The 9,578-nt window shown below is 40.1% G+C and overlaps 1 pseudogene; it reads left to right on the top strand.

Annotated features, from left to right (window-relative positions):
- Nucleotides 1–206: 206 nt before the first annotated feature.
- LOC143026803 (casein kinase I-like) lies at nucleotides 207–5,340 on the top strand (annotated as a pseudogene).
- The last annotated feature ends 4,238 nt before the right edge of the window (nucleotides 5,341–9,578 follow it).

Here is a 9,578-nt window from a genome sequence, read left to right as displayed (position 1 = left end):
GTTCCTTCGGGAGTGTCTGGTTGGCTTTCGACACGAAGAAGGAACGCTTCGTGGCTCTCAAAATGGAGGTTGCGCGGCCGGGTACCAGGCAGACACTTCGACGGGAGCGACAAGTTTACATGAGAATTCGGAACAATGAGGACATGGTCCGCGGTGTCCCCAGGATGCACTCGGCGAGTACCTTCGAGTAGTACATTTACCTGTCCATGGAAGTCCTCGGGGAAAGTCTTATGGCCGTGATCGAGCAAAACAACAGGAGACTCAGCGCCGCGCAGATGACCATGATCATGATAAGAATCATTCCAGTCTTCAGGAGCATCCATGAGATGGACATCATCCACAGAGATGTTAAACCGGACAATATCCTCACAGGGCGCGACGAGGACAACCTGGAGAACGAACTGTACCTGGCAGACTTCGGACTCTCGCAAATACTCGACCCCCAAGTAAGAGAAGGCCCTGGAGAAGGAGGCACCCAATACCAGGGCTACCGTGTAGGTTCCCGACTTTTCCTGAGCAGGAACGGCTTTGATGGTCTCGTCCTCGGACCTCGAGACGACCTCGAGTCGCTGGCCTACTGCATGATCTTCCTCACCATGTACGCCGAGCTCCCGTGGCGTCTCTCCAGCAGAAGGCAGACCCACTACCTGAAGAAGTCGCTGACGGCGGAAGTCATCTGTAAGAACATGCCCCTCGAGTTCAGGTACTACTTCGACTACGTGAGGTCTCTTGGGCAGTTCGAACTCCCGAACTATGAATACATCGAGAGCCTCTTCTGGAGGATTCTTCAGCGTCTGGGCATCGACGACGAAGACTTACGCTGGAGAGACTATTTCGATTAAATTTCAGTCAAAACTGAACTCGAAAAAGAGAATCTAAAGAAGTAAACCCAAAGTTAACCTTCAATAATGTTAAACTTACCCAACTAAAACTTGATTAAAACGACAACATTTCTTCGTTCCTCCTTCAATATACATAAATTTATGGCATCAATTCTGTTATCAAAAAGAAAACATTTAATGGGACAAAAGTAACTATTTTTCTCCTATCCCTGTGAATTTGTCTCAAACGTTAATGTCTCTTAAACACAGAGAGTCAGTTCAAAGAAGCCAACCTTCTTAAATCACATAAGAACAGAAATTGGCTTCCCTCGGCTGAATAAAATCGTCTGGCGCCAACCAAAACTCCAAACACATAGGGCAAAGGTGACGGAAGAAAGAGGACACCCCCCTGGATGAAAAGCCTACGCCAGGAAGCGCTGAGTAGCTGCGACCGAAGCCGTTACCCGTTGAGGCAGGTCACAGTTACTGTTGAGAATCAGAAAGGAGTGCGGGATTCGAACCCACAACTAAGCGAGTGCGAGGCCAGCACGCTTCCGATTTCACCACCAGTCACGCCTTTCCTTCATCTGAATAAAATCGTCTGCAATTCTGTATAATAAACACACATAAGTACGTCACTTCCTGTTAGCGAATGAGAGGATGACACATTTTAGTCTCCATGACCTCTTAGGAATCGAACCAGAGACTGTGTCCACGAAGGGGGGGGGGGACGTCGCAATGGGGCATGCCACAGCACCACCAGCAAAGCCCCAACACATTCCAGAATTCAAAGAACCCTCTTAACCTCCTTCAACACGGCGACCCACCTTCCACAGTCTATCCTAACTAATAAAAAAAATATATAACTCGGTTAACACGGACAGACCCAACCCTGAAGGGATCCCTCGTCGACCGAGACCCGTCCCAGCCCAGGACCCGCCCCCCTCGGCTGTGTCACATCACGTGCCCTGAGTCTGAAGACAACTGATAAGGGACGTCACCGAATTGAAGAGGATCAGGTAAGGGTAAACACTTACCGCGTCCTCGTTATGGTCTGCGAGGCAGGACAGCGTGGCGGTGGCGGTGATGGCCTTGCAAGGCTTTTTTATGGGCCAATGGCTGTGATGGATTAGTTAGATTAATAGGAATGCCTGGCCGAAGGACAAAGGTCGGTGTTTAAAGTTCAGTTGTGCTTCGTCCACCTCTAATGGGATTTGTATGTATGTGTGTGTAGTGTGTGTGTATGTATATATATATGTATAATATATATATATATATATATATATATATTATATATATTTATATTTTATATATATATATACATATGTATATATACATACATATATATATATATATACATATATATATATATACATATATATACATATATATATAGATATATATATATATATATATATATATATATATATATACATATATACCCTTCATTGAAAGTGATGGTTAGTTGTGCATATATCATTTTAAATGTATCTCCATATGTCTTACTATGGACTTATGTTCCTTTGAAATGCACAATCAGCTATCACTTTCAATTAAGTATGTATAAGAAAAAATCTCCTGCCCGTATATACCATTAGTATATATATACATATATGTATATATATATATATATATATATATATATATATATATATATATATATATATACTTATAAAATTCTGATAATCTTGACATCTTGCTTGCTTGAAACCGTCACCCAGCCAATCAGAAGAAGAGATATTACGTCACGACTGAGGACCAGCCAATCAGAAGAAGAGATCAGAAGAAGAGATATGACGTCACGACTGAGGACTAGCCAATCAGAAGAGACATGACGTCACGACATCAGCTCTGTGGGTCCTAAGGAACCCCAGCTCTGAGCGCGTGACGTCACGACTGCTAATTTTCCAATTTGCCAATTTTTTAATTTCCAATTTTCCGATTACATATCTTCTGATCATTGATATCTAAATTTTTCATATTCATTATTCAAAAGTATAGCCAACTCCTGAATTAGCATCTATGAGGCATAATGAGTTTATTAAAATATTACGAACCGTATGAATCATATGATGCGTAGTTTTCCAAGCAACGACGACATGACGTCACAATTTTCCGATTACATATTTTCTGACCATTAATATCTAAAAATTTCATATTCAGTATTTAAAAGTATAGTCAACTCCTGAATTAGCATCTATGAGGCATAATGAATTTATTAAAATATCACGAACCGCATGAATCATATGATGCGCAGTTTTCCAAGCAACGACGACATGACGTCACAATCTTCTGCATTTCACTTCTTATAACTAATCAAGTCACTGCCTTCGTTGTAACGTAATATTAGATATTACGTCATATATGTAATTATGTTATAGAATTGTGTTCCTTTGTATTACATAACTATGTTCCTATTTCTTGTCTATGTATGTATTGTAACAATGTTAAGCAGTAACGCCCGTCCACTATATGTAATCTTGTCTACGTGCTGAGAGAGGTGCGCACTCTTGTAGAACAAACAGACAAGCGAAATCCTGAATAGTTCGGAGCGCACAGATTTGACAGTTACTAAATAAATAGATTGTTCAAGCGAGTCGAGGGTCCTAAAACTACCCATGTTGACGTGTTAACTTACCCTCCTCCCCTCCTTTCACTCTCCGCACCCTTAACCGGAAGTATCCGGCTTCCGGTCCAATGGTATATAAGCGGTGGTAACCGCTGACTCGTCGTCATTTTTCGCTCTATTGATCTCTTGATAAGAATACAAGTTTGGACTCATGAGACGATTGGTGTGAAGTGATCACCCTTTTTGCCTACATTACGTGTCTGATATACATTGCATTACTTTACTTATATTTGTACTTATTACTTATTCTGATGCATGTTCCTGATCTCTTTGTACTTAGATAGTACCATATTGCATACTTATCTTGTGTTTCTTATTTGAACGATAATTTCCATAATCATGTAACGGTCCCATTGACCCTACTGCCCATTCTCTTTTGTGTTGATTGCCTGTAAATATTTTCCATTAATAATTTCGTTTACTAGTTTTATCGCTAGTTTAATATTCCTTTCCTGGAATCTTCTTTGTTACCTTTAATTCTAGTCTTACGAATTATCTAGGCCCTGACCAGATAGTTCAGTCCTACAGTGGCTTCTAGAAGTGCGCTGGTTCTTAAGCACTTAGACGTTATACGTAACGTCTCTTCACATACCAGCGCCCGTAACAAAGTGGCGACCTTGCCAGGATATTGGATCAGGTATTTAACACATTCTTATAGAGATGGATGATATAGTTCAAGAATTCGTTCAAAATCCCAAGGTAAGTTTCTTAAAGAAACAAACTAAAGACACTTTGATAGAAATAGGCAAGCACTTTGGAGTAGACATTGATACAAGTTTACGAAAGAAAAAAATACTTCAGGAACTCGTTGAAAATCTGATCGAAGATGAGATCTAATCTCCAGAAGAGATTACAGCTATACAAATTCCTTCAAATAGGTTAGAAATAGAGGCACGACTAACCGAACTTAAGATTAAGGAGATTGAATTAAAGGTCAGGAGAGTAGAAATTGAGGAGGAAGCTAAACTGAAACAAATGCAAATTGAGGCAGAATTTAGAGCTAGAGAAGAGGAAGCTAAAGCGAAACGAGTAGCTAAAGAGGAGGAAACTAAACTGCAACAAGGAGGAAACTAAACTGAAACAAATGCAAATTGAGGCAGAATTTAGAGCTAGAGAAGAGGAAGCTAAAGCGAAACAAGTAGCTAAAGAGGAGGAAACTAAACTGCAACAAATGCAAATTGAGGCAGAATTTAGAGCTAGAGAAGAGGAAGCTAAAGCGAAACAAGTAGAAAAAGAGGAGGAAACTAAACTGAAACAAATGCAAATTGAGGCAGAATTTAGAGCTAGAGAAGAGGAAGCTAAAGTGAAACAAATAGAAAGAGAGAACGAAACTAAAGTCAAATTGGCAGAGTTAGAATTAAAGAAGGCAGAAGTAGAAGCTAGGATTGTTGATAGACGACCCGTAGTTCAGGAAGGTCATATAGATATTTCCAAGTATGTAAAACTTTTACCCATATTTTCAGAAGGAGAGCCAGAAATTTTCTTTCTTCAGTGGGAAAAATTGGCGCAACAATTACAAATCCCTAAAGAAAATTGGCCATTAATCATTCAAACACAATTTAAGGGTAAGGCTCAGCAAATTTATACTTCTCTTTCAGAAGCAGAAAGCGAGTGATAATATGAAAGCTTGTATTTTAAAAGCTTATGAACTAATACCAGAGGCCTATAGACAGAAATTCCGTAATTATAGGAAGACACCTCAGTTAACATACGTAGAATATGCGGCTCAACAAGAGAGGTTATTCAATAGGTGGTGTTTGGCTAGTGAAACGGACACCTTAGATAGACTTAAACAGTTGATTTTATTGGAGCAGTTTAAGAATACCTTAGAGACAGATCTTAGGATTTTTATAGATGATCATGTTCCCGAAACTTTAACTAAAGCTGCTGTATTGGAGTTCACACTAAATCATAAACCTAAGTCAAGACAAATGGAATCCCAAAAGTCAAAGTCATATATTCCAGATTCAACAAAATACTCTGATCCTTGGGCCCCAAAGAAACGCTTTGAAAATCAGTCTAGCCCATCACATTTCAGTTACAGGTCTGATTTCAATCAATATCCTCCAAACCAACCTTGGCAAAGAATGGAAAGGTTTAAGACTAATCCCCCTGTAACTTGTTCATATTGTAAACAGGTTGGCCATCACATTTCTAATTGCAGAAAGAGACTGACACCCTCATTCTCCAATAAGACACCAACTCTTGTAAGTAATATAAAATCAGACGATTCAAAATCCTCTATTCAGGATACACTACCAAAGAAGCCGGTATTGTCAAGTAATGTAGAACCCCCCTCATCAGATCATGATCCTTGTTTCAAACCATTTGTATCTTCAGGAACTATATCTCATAGTAGTAGTTCACAACAATATCCTATTTCCATACTCCGAGACACAGGAGCAAAGCAAAGTCTGATTTTAAATTCTGTCTTGCAGAATCTGGGTGAGTCATATACAGGTTATGATATATTGATAGAAGGAGTTGGAGGAATTATAAAATGTCCATTACATAATGTTTTCTTGCGGTCTGATTTAACAACCGGAATGGTTAAAGTAGCAGTAGTAGACTCTCTTCCCATAGTAGGAATATCCTTATTGTTGGCCAATGACATCGCTGGAAGCAAAGTCATTTCTCCCTTAATAACAAATAACCCTAAGACCTCAGTAGAACCTTCAGATAACTTACAGTTGTTTCCCGCTTGTGCTGTAACCAGATCTCAGTACAAGAAATCTGAAGAGGAGACCTATAATTTAGAATCCCTATTCTCCCAAACTGACCCATCTTCTTCTTCACCAGTTTCTCTATCTAGAGCAGAATTAATCAAAGAACAGAAGTCAGATCCTTCTCTTAAAAATTTGTACGAGATTGTTTCTTCTCCAGAAGAAGTTGAAAATATGTCACGAGGTTTCTATATAGAAAACGGAGTCCTAATGCGAAAATGGAGAGCATCCACCGCAACCACTGACCAGCCATGGCAAGTAAGGAATCAAATAGTCCTCCCTCTTGGTTTCAGGAATAATGTTCTACGATTGGCTCATGATACTCCCTTAGCAGGTCACTTAGGGGTAAGAAAGACCTTGTTCAACATAACCCAACATTTCCATTGGCCCACGGTTGTCAAAGATGTTGCCCAATATTGTAAAACATGTCATACATGTCAACTTGTAGGTAAGCCCAACCAGAAAATTGTAGAAGCTCCACTCCATCCCATTCCTGTAATGGAAGAGCCATTTAAAAAAGTTCTTATTGATTGTGTAGGACCTTTACCTCCTTCAAGTAAAGGAAATCAGTACATTCTCACAATCATGTGTATGAGCACTCGTTTTCCAGAAGCCATTCCTTTGAAAAATATTAAAGCTCAAAACATAATCAGAGAAATGTTGAAATATTTCACTATGGTAGGATTTCCTAAGAACATTCAAAGTGATCAAGGAAGTAATTTTCTTTCCAACAAGTTTAGAGAAACTCTTGTAACACTAGGTATAAATCATGTAACTTCCTCCGCCTATCATCCTCAATCACAAGGTGCTCTAGAGCGCTTTCACCAAACGCTCAAGACAATGTTAAGAATCTTCTGTACCGAGAACACTCGAAATTGGGAAGACGGACTCCCCTTTTTGTTGTTCGCCACCCGAACAACAATTCAAGAAAGCCTTGGATTCAGCCCGTCAGAATTAGTCTTCGGTCATGAAGTCCGTGGTCCCCTAAAGATACTTCATGAACAATGGATGAAAGAAGAACCACCAGTTCCTTCTTTGAAATACGTGTCCCAGGTCACCGAGAAGTTGTTAGAAGCTTGGAAGTTGGCAAGAGAGAACTTGACGAATGCTCAACGAGTAATGAAAGGTCGGTATGATAAAAATTCTAAACTTAGAACTTTCTCTCCAGGAGATCAAGTGTTACTTTATCTTCCCATACCAGGAGATCCATTGCAGGCTAAATACAAAGGACCCTATGAAGTCTTGTCCAGAGCCAGTGATCTCAACTACATAATCAAAACTCCAGACAGAAGAAAGAGTTCCCGTCTCTGTCACATAAATACCTTAAAACCTTATCATTCCAGAGATCCAATTCCAATTTGCAGCTCTACCACAATAAAATCGGAAGAGCCTCCTGATAACCTGCCTAATCCTCCTGAGATTCCCTTGGAAAACTCTCAGATACTACAAAATCTTCAGATAAAAGTAGGACACTTATCTGAGAAACAAGGTAAAGACATTCTTTTCCTCTTAAGAAGTTTTCCAAAATTATTTCTAGATTCCCCAAGATTCACTTCTTTGATAGAACATGAAATAATTCTAGACTCGCCAAGGGCTATCAAACAAGCCCCTTATAGAGTCAATCCAAAAAAAAAAGGAGTTCATAAAAGCAGAAATAAACACTCTGCTTCAACAGGGAATAATTGAACCCTCCAGTAGTCCTTGGGCATCTCCTTGCATTCTTGTCCCTAAATCTGACAATTCTTATCGCCTGTGCATTGACTACAGGAAAATCAATGCCCATACTAAGGCCGATGCTTTTCCTATCCCTAGGATAGATGATATCATAGACAGTCTAGGAACTGCCAAGTATGTATCCAAGTTGGATATGTTAAGGGGATACTATCAAATCCCTGTACACCCTCGCTCAAGAGAAATTACCGCTTTCATTACGGAAGAGGGATTGTTCCAATTCAGAGCAATGCCATTTGGGCTTAAAAATGCCCCTGCCACTTACCAAAGAATGATAAGTAATCTTGTTGCAGGATTGCCAGGAGTAAAAACTTATTTAGATGATGTGATAATATTTAGTCAGTCTTGGACAGAACACATTGAACACCTAAATAATTTCTTTTATAGAGCAGACCAAGCAAACCTTACCATCAATTTGTCCAAATGTGATTTCGGACATACACAGGTCCCCTATTTGGGATTTAAAGTTGGAAATTCCCAAGTGTTTCCAATAGACGCCAAGATAAAAGCCATCAATGATGTACCAACACCCACTAATCGTAGAGAGGTACGTCGATTCCTCGGAATGAGTGGCTATTATCGCCGTTTTTGTCCAAATTTTTCAGATGTAGCAGAACCATTGACTGACCTGTTGAGAAAAGACCACGACTTCGTGTGGACACCTACCTGTGAGACGGCCTTCAAAAACCTGAAGTCCCTTCTCACCAACGCACCAGTTCTAAGGGCACCCGATTTCCAACGACCCTTTCTTCTGCAAGTCGACGCCAGCGACACCGGTATCGGTGCCGCCCTCTTGCAAGAACACAATGAAGTTCTTCACGCTATCGCCTACTACAGCAAGAAGCTGTCCCCTGCGCAGAAGAACTACTCAACAATTGAGAAGGAGACGCTCGCTTTGGTCCAGGCCCTTATCCACTTCGAAGTCTACCTGGGTTCCTCAACTACCATTCAAGTATATTCGGATCACAACCCCTTAAAGTTCCTACAGACTATGAAAAACAAGAATCCGAGACTTACACGTTGGAGTTTATTTCTCCAACCCTTTAATCTAACAATTCATCATATAAAAGGCGTCTTTAATGTTTTAGCCGACGTCCTTTCTAGAACATAGCTTTTCAACAGAAAGTGAAAAGCTTTCCCAAACGGTGGAGGTGTAACGTAATATTAGATATTACGTCATATATGTAATTATGTTATAGAATTGTGTTCCTTTGTATTACATAACTATGTTCCTATTTCTTGTCTATGTATGTATTGTAACAATGTTAAGCAGTAACGCCCGTCCACTATATGTAATCTTGTCTACGTGCTGAGAGAGGTGCGCACTCTTGTAGAACAAACAGACAAGCGAAATCCTGAATAGTTCGGAGCGCACAGATTTGACAGTTACTAAATAAATAGATTGTTCAAGCGAGTCGAGGGTCCTAAAACTACCCATGTTGACGTGTTAACTTACCCTCCTCCCCCCCCCTTTCACTCACCCGCACCCTTAACCGGAAGTATCCGGCTTCCGGTCCAATGGTATATAAGCGGTGGTAACCGCTGACTCGTCGTCATTTTTCGCTCTATTGATCTCTTGATAAGAATACAAGTTTGGACTCATGAGACGATTGGTGTGAAGTGATCACCCTTTTTTGCCTACATTACGTGTCTGATATACATTGCATTACTTTA

The sequence above is a fragment of the Oratosquilla oratoria genome, chromosome 7, assembly GCF_046742065.1.
Source record: "Oratosquilla oratoria isolate Oo_2021 chromosome 7, ASM4674206v1, whole genome shotgun sequence".
In the NCBI taxonomy this organism is placed as follows: Eukaryota; Metazoa; Arthropoda; class Malacostraca; order Stomatopoda; family Squillidae; genus Oratosquilla; species Oratosquilla oratoria.
The sequence above is the reverse complement of the archived record's forward strand: the minus strand, read 5'-3'. Positions and strand labels throughout refer to the sequence as shown.